Here is a 6,594-nt window from a genome sequence, read left to right as displayed (position 1 = left end):
CCAGAAGACATCAAAAAAATGTTCCATGCATAAACAATATAACAGGACACTATATCTGTCAACAAAAACCAAATGAGCACACACAATAATCTAGGCATGAACTCATCATCATGCTCTTAGTTTTCTTCACATCAGCTGAGCTCATTCTAATTATTTTTAGATTTTTTGTTATTAATGCTCACCTGGGAATAAAGCTATAGGAAATGCACTAGGACAATTGATTTTTTTTTCTTTCTGAGAAAACAAAGCCTGCTTTAACTGAAGCCTACCTATTTGATGCCCTCTGGTGTTTCAAGTCTGCACCTTTAGTTTAGTTTAGAGATATGGCGCGGAAACAGGCCCTTCGGCCGACCAGTGATCCCAGCACATTAACACTATCCTACACCCACTAGGGACAATTTTTACATTTACCAAGCCAATTAACCTACAAACCTATACACCTTTGGAGTGTGGGAGGAAACCGAAGATCTCGGAGAAAACCCACGCAGGTCACGGGGAGAACGTACAAACTCCATACAGACAGCACCAGTAGTCGGGATCGAACCCGGGTCTCTGGCGCTGCATTCACTGTAAGGCAGCAACTCTACCGCTGCACCACCGTGACAGCCCATTATTTTACCTGTAAAATAATCTCATCCTAAACTGCCGATTTTGTTGAAATTAAAAAATGGCTAATATTGGAAATCTAAAACAAAAAAGGAAAATGCTGGAAATACTTAGCAGGTTAGTCTGCATCAGTTGTAAGAAAAACTGTCAATGTGGGGCCCATATCCTAAATCTTTCTTATCCATCTACCTGTCCAAATTACTTTTAAATGGTGTTATGTACCTGTAACCACTTCTTTTGGCGGCTCATACAATTATGTGGTGTAACTGAGCAGGTCAAGCAGTATCTCTGGAGAACATGGATAGGTGACATTTTTGGTCAATACCCTTCTTCAGATTGATTTTAAGAAGGGAGAGGAAAGTTGGGAGAGGGGAGAGACAGGAAAAGCTTGGCAGGTAATAGGTGACAATCCATGGGTAATAGCAGGTAAACCACCCATTTACCTGCCATACTTTGTTCTGCCTCCCCCTCTTTCAGCTTTCTTCTTCCCCTCCTACAATCAGTCTTGCCCCAAAACATCACATATCCATGTTCTCCAGAGGCGCTGCATGACCTGTTGGATTACTCCAGCACTTTGTGCCTTGTGTATATTAACCAGTATCTGCGTTTCCTTGTTTCAACTATTTTAAAGCGAACTCTCTTGAGTTCAGAAGAACACGAGGGTGATCTCTTTGCAACATACACATTTCTTATGGTGTTTGATAGGTAAATGCAAAGACGATGCTCCCCCTAGTTTAGGTACCAGTTCTTAATCTCATAATAAGGGGTTAACTGAGGTCAGAAAGTATTTCTTGAGACATGGTGAAAAATCTGCCATAATCTCTGTGAATGATGAAGGAGGCTTTGAGGCTGAATGGCCTATTCCTGCTTGTACATTTTATGATCTTATTATATGGATGTCATTGACAAGTTGAGCATGAATGGAGGGACCATAAGAGAAATAAATAGAAAACCAGAACAAAAATGTTAGAAAAGGGAGCTGAGCAGTTGAACAGATAATCTAATGTTTTATGGTGAAGAAGGCCATGGAGCCTGTGCTATTGATGAAGTTCAGACTGGAATGGTTTAAAATAATGATTGCTTAGATATGAAACAAGCATTATTCTTTTATGTGTCAGTGTGGTCTGCAAGTAATGAATAGTTTGAACACAGGAAAATAAGGCAGCATTCGACATCTTGCATACTGGTGCTGTATCGCTGAACCATTTGTAAGGAAATTATGTTTAAGCCTCTGGGGATGAGTAATAAAAAGGCTAGAAATTCTGTTGATCAAAACATATGAACAAAATATCAAAGCAGGATGGCAGCCTTCCACTTACAAACCATTCATACTTTGTTTTAAAACCCTTTCATTGTATGGAGTTGATACCACAGAACTAGAATAGAGAATTCTATCGGAAACAAGAGTCAGAATTGAGATTAGGAAACATGGGGTTGTAATTTGCTGGGAAATGTCAGCAGCTCTGGATTTTTGGCATTTCTCTATAAGTGCCACGGAAATCCTGAAGTTTCTGGCTGCTTTTCAACTGAATGTGCTTTGACATTCGAGAGAGGTCAGCAGCAGAATGCACACTTACTGTAATAGCTCAGAATGTATGTTGCTGTATGAATTTAGTCATAGACACAAAACAAGCCATTCGGCCCACCAAATAAATGTCAACACTTCGACTGTAATCCTATTTACCAGAACTCAGTCCATAGCCTTCTATGCCATGACAGTTTAAATACGTTTAAATAATTATCAAAAGCAGGGGAGACACTTGCCTCGACCACCCTCTCAAGCAATGTATTCCAGATTCTAACCACTCTCTAGGTGACAAAATTCCTCCTCATATCTCCTCTAAACCTCTTCACCCTAAAGGGCCTGCCCCACTTGGGCGACCTAATCCGCGAGTTCTGGCATGTTTGCCCTCGACTCATACTCGCAGCATGGTCGATACAAGGTTGTAGGAAGTCTTCGTAACTCTCCTTCATGCTCGAGAGTGGTCGCCGCATACTCGAGGCCTCAGCTAGGTCATGGCGTTTTTTTCTATATTTTTTTTTAAATGTCCGCGAGTGAAAGAAAAGGTCGCCATGGAAAAAATTGATACTTTTTTTACTCTTTCAAACTCCGTACAAATTGCAGCCGTAGTCAGGATCAAACCCGGGTCTCTGGCACTGTAAAGCATCAACTCTACCCCGCGCCACTGTGCCATCCTGATATTTTGTTTCACATAATCTGAATGTCTGAATGTTTCTTACTGCAGGACATTCAGAAACAGTCTTTGTGGGGTCATGGAACGCAGGCTGTCAAAGTTTAGCGGTTTCATGAGGTGTTTCAATCAAAGCTGTTTCACGAGGTTTGGTTTGTTCTGACCACCCCATTGAGGGCTTTATGTTGAGGCACAGCCCCCTGTCATATACGATCACGACAGTATCCCTCAGATGGATTCTCAAAAAGTAATTTTGTGATTATTACGTTTGTAGGTTAGCAGCGAAGTGTCGGTAACTTGCTGCTGGTAAACTATTCTGAGTTATCATCATAAGCAATTGAAATTATGTATCAAAAAAGATAACACTGGAAGAACTCAGTGGATCAAGCAGTATCTGTGGGGGCAAAAAGTGTAAATTGATTTTTCAATTTGTTGCCCTGCATCAGGACAAAGAGAAAGATTGCCTGTGTAGAGCAGTAGGGTGAGGCGTGGGATAGCAGTTGGTAACCGCTAGTGGCGGCGCTGCCCTGGCAGCAGCGGCTCACCTGCAGTCCCGTTTGTTTTTGTGTTTTTTGTGTTGTTTTTTTTCGTTTTGGTTAGTCTAGTTTTTGGTTTTTAGTTTGTGTTTTGGGGGGGGGGGGGGTTGAAACAGGGCTTGCTGTCTCTCCCCACGGGGGAATGCGACTTTTTTGTCGTATTCCCCTTCTCTGCCTCCGCCTGCGCTGAGGCCTAATGGCGGAGCTGGCGACCTCGAGGCTCAGGAGGCAGAGCCCGCCAGGACTCGCCCTGAGCTCGCTCCCGTGAGGGCGGTCCGGCTCGGGGCTGGAACAGTGCTTCCGTGAGGGGCTGTGACGCTCCCGTGAGGGCGGCCAGCACGAGGGAGGAACGGTGCTCCCGTCGAAGTGGCCGAGCTCGGGGAGGTACGGCGCTCCCAGCCCGAGGGAGGTACGGCATCCATGTCGGGGCAGCCCAGCCCGAGGGAGGAGCGGCGCCCATGTCGGGGCGGCCCAGCCCGAGGGAGGTACGGCGTCCATGTCGGGGCGGCCCAGCCCGAGGGAGGAGCGGCGCCCATGTCGGGGCGGCCCAGCCTGAGGGAGGTACGGCGTCCATGTCGGGGCGGCCCAGCCCGAGGGAGGAGCGTCGCCCATGTCGGGGCGGCCCAGCCCGAGGGAGGAGCGGCGCCCATGTCGGGGCGGCCCAGCCCGAGGGAGGTACGGCGTCCATGTCGGGGCGGCCCAGCCCGAGGGAGGAGCGGCGCCCATGTCGGGGCGGCCCAGCCCGAGGGAGGAGCGAACGGCGCCCATGTCGGGGCGGCCTGGCACGAGGCTGAGACGGTAACGGTACTCACGTGAGGGCGATCCGGCTCGGGGCTGGAACGGTGGTCCGGTGGCTGGGACGGCGTTCTTGTGGCGGTGACCTGAGTCCGGGGTTCGGCCGCGAGCCAGCGGCTGCGTCAGCAGGACTGGTGGGCGGCAGCTTCGACCACCCCGGGGCGCGGTGATTGAGCCGCGGGACTGTTTTTAACATCGCCCGGAGGGGTATCGCCTCAGCGCAGAGGGAGAAGAGGAGGGAAGAGACTGCAGACCTAAGACTTTTGCCTCCATCACAGTGAGGAGGTGCTAGGTGGACTCACTGTGGTGGATGTTAATATGTGTTTATTGTTGTTTTTTATTGTATTGTATGTATGACTGCAGGCACGAAATTTTGTTCAGACTTCGGTCTGAATGACAATAAAGGCTATCTGTATCTATCTGTATCTATCTGTATCTGTAAGTGATAGGTGAAACTAGATGGAGAAGGGATGATGGGCATATGGAATCAGTTGGGATGTGGAGATGGGACAGAGGCTGGTGATACAAGGAAGACAAACATAAAATGCTGGATTAACTCAGCGAGTCAGGCAGCATCTCTGGAGAAAAGGAATAAGATAATGTTTCGGGTCAAGACCCTTCTTCAGACACAGGTGATGCATGGAATCAGATGGAAAGATTCATAGGTCTAGTCTCCCTAATCTTACCTCCTCACTCCTCGTCAATATCTCATATTCTGTTTGGGTAGCATACAACCCAATAGTTTGAACATTGTATTTTCAAATTTCAAGTAACCCACACATCCTGGTTGTTCTCCTTACACACAGACTTGCAGGTTAATTTAGTTCCCTTCTCTTTTTTGTTCACCTCTCCCTTCCCCTCCTGGTTCCATCTGTCTGCATCCCCTCCCCACCTGATTCCACCTATCACCCACCCGCCTCTCTCTCTACAACCAACCCCGCGCCACCTTTTACAGCCAAAAACTGGCAATCTCTCCTTTTCCCTTTAAGTACTATTGAAGGGTCTCAATATGAAACATCGTCTTCCACCATTGGCCTCCACAAGTGCTGCTTTACCCGTTGAGTTCTTCCAGTATTTATTTTAAATCTAGATTCTAACACCTGCGGTCACTTTTGTTCACCTCTCAGTTCATCTAATGTATATTGCTGAGTAGAAATAAAATTATTTAATTCACAATGGCCACAAGATGGAGTCTGTGCACTAAACCTTGTTACAGACAAGTTATTGTCTGTAAAAAAGCTTGTTGGGGTCATGGCATATTTGGAATTACATGCTCATGTACACTGTAAAAAAACAGTAAATTGGATTAAAAATAATTCGATAATGGGTAAAAATGAACAGAATATCTCTTTATAAATGTAATATTGAGCCCTAAATGTCATTGATAAGGTGGTGAGAGCCACCTTCATGAACCATTGCAGTCCTTCTGGTGAAAGTGCACCCACGTTGTGTACCTGGATTTCAGGATTTCAACACAGCAACAATGCGAAAACAGTAATGCATTTCCAAGTAAGCATGGTGCACAACTTAGTGGTGCTCCCATGCACCTGCTGTCCTTGTCCTTCTTCATAGTAGAGATTGCAGGTGAGGAGGGGGCATTTAGAGTCATAGAGTGATACAGTGTGGAAACAGGCCCTTCGGCCCAACTCGCCCACACTGTCCCAGCTATACTAGTCCCACTTGCCTGCGCTTGGTCCATATCCGTCCAAACCTGTCCTATCCATGTACCTGTCTAACTGTTTCTTAAACGATGGGATAGTCCCAGGCTCTACTACCTCCTCTGGCAGCTTGTTCCGTACACCCACCACCCTTGTGTGAAAACGTTACCCCTCATATTCCTATTAAATATTTTCCCCTTCACCTTGAACCTATGTCCTCTGGTCCTCGATTCCCCTACTCTGAGCAAAAGACTCTATGCATCTACCCCATCTATTCCTCTCATGATTTTGTATACCTCTATAAGATCTCCCTTCATCCTCCTGCGCTCCATGGAATAGACCCAGCCTACTCAACCTCTCCCTATAGCTCACACCCTCTATTCCTGGCAACATCCTCATAAATCCTTTCTGAACCCTTTCAAGCTTGCCAATATCATTCCTATAACATGATGCCCAGGACTGAATGTTGATGACATTCTCGTTTACGGGCGCGACTTGGCTGAACATGATGCTAATCTGAAGAAAATACTGGACCGTGCCAAAGACATTCAGCTCAAACTCAATCCCCTGAAGTGCAAGTATCGACTCCCGGAAGTTACCTACGTCAGACATGTCTTCACAAGTGATGGTCTCAGACCAGACCCATCAAAAACTGCAGCTATCAACGAGATGCCGCTTCCTACTGACGTTGCGAGTCTACAAAAGTTCCTTGGAATGGTCAACTACCTGGGGAAATTTATTCCCAACCTCAGCGACATATCTGCCCCCCTGCGGGAACTGACACACAAAGAAGCTGCATGGTCCTGG

The sequence above is a fragment of the Amblyraja radiata genome, chromosome 25 (genome assembly GCF_010909765.2).
Source record: "Amblyraja radiata isolate CabotCenter1 chromosome 25, sAmbRad1.1.pri, whole genome shotgun sequence".
In the NCBI taxonomy this organism is placed as follows: domain Eukaryota; kingdom Metazoa; phylum Chordata; class Chondrichthyes; order Rajiformes; family Rajidae; genus Amblyraja; species Amblyraja radiata.
Note: the sequence above shows the minus strand (reverse complement) of the source record.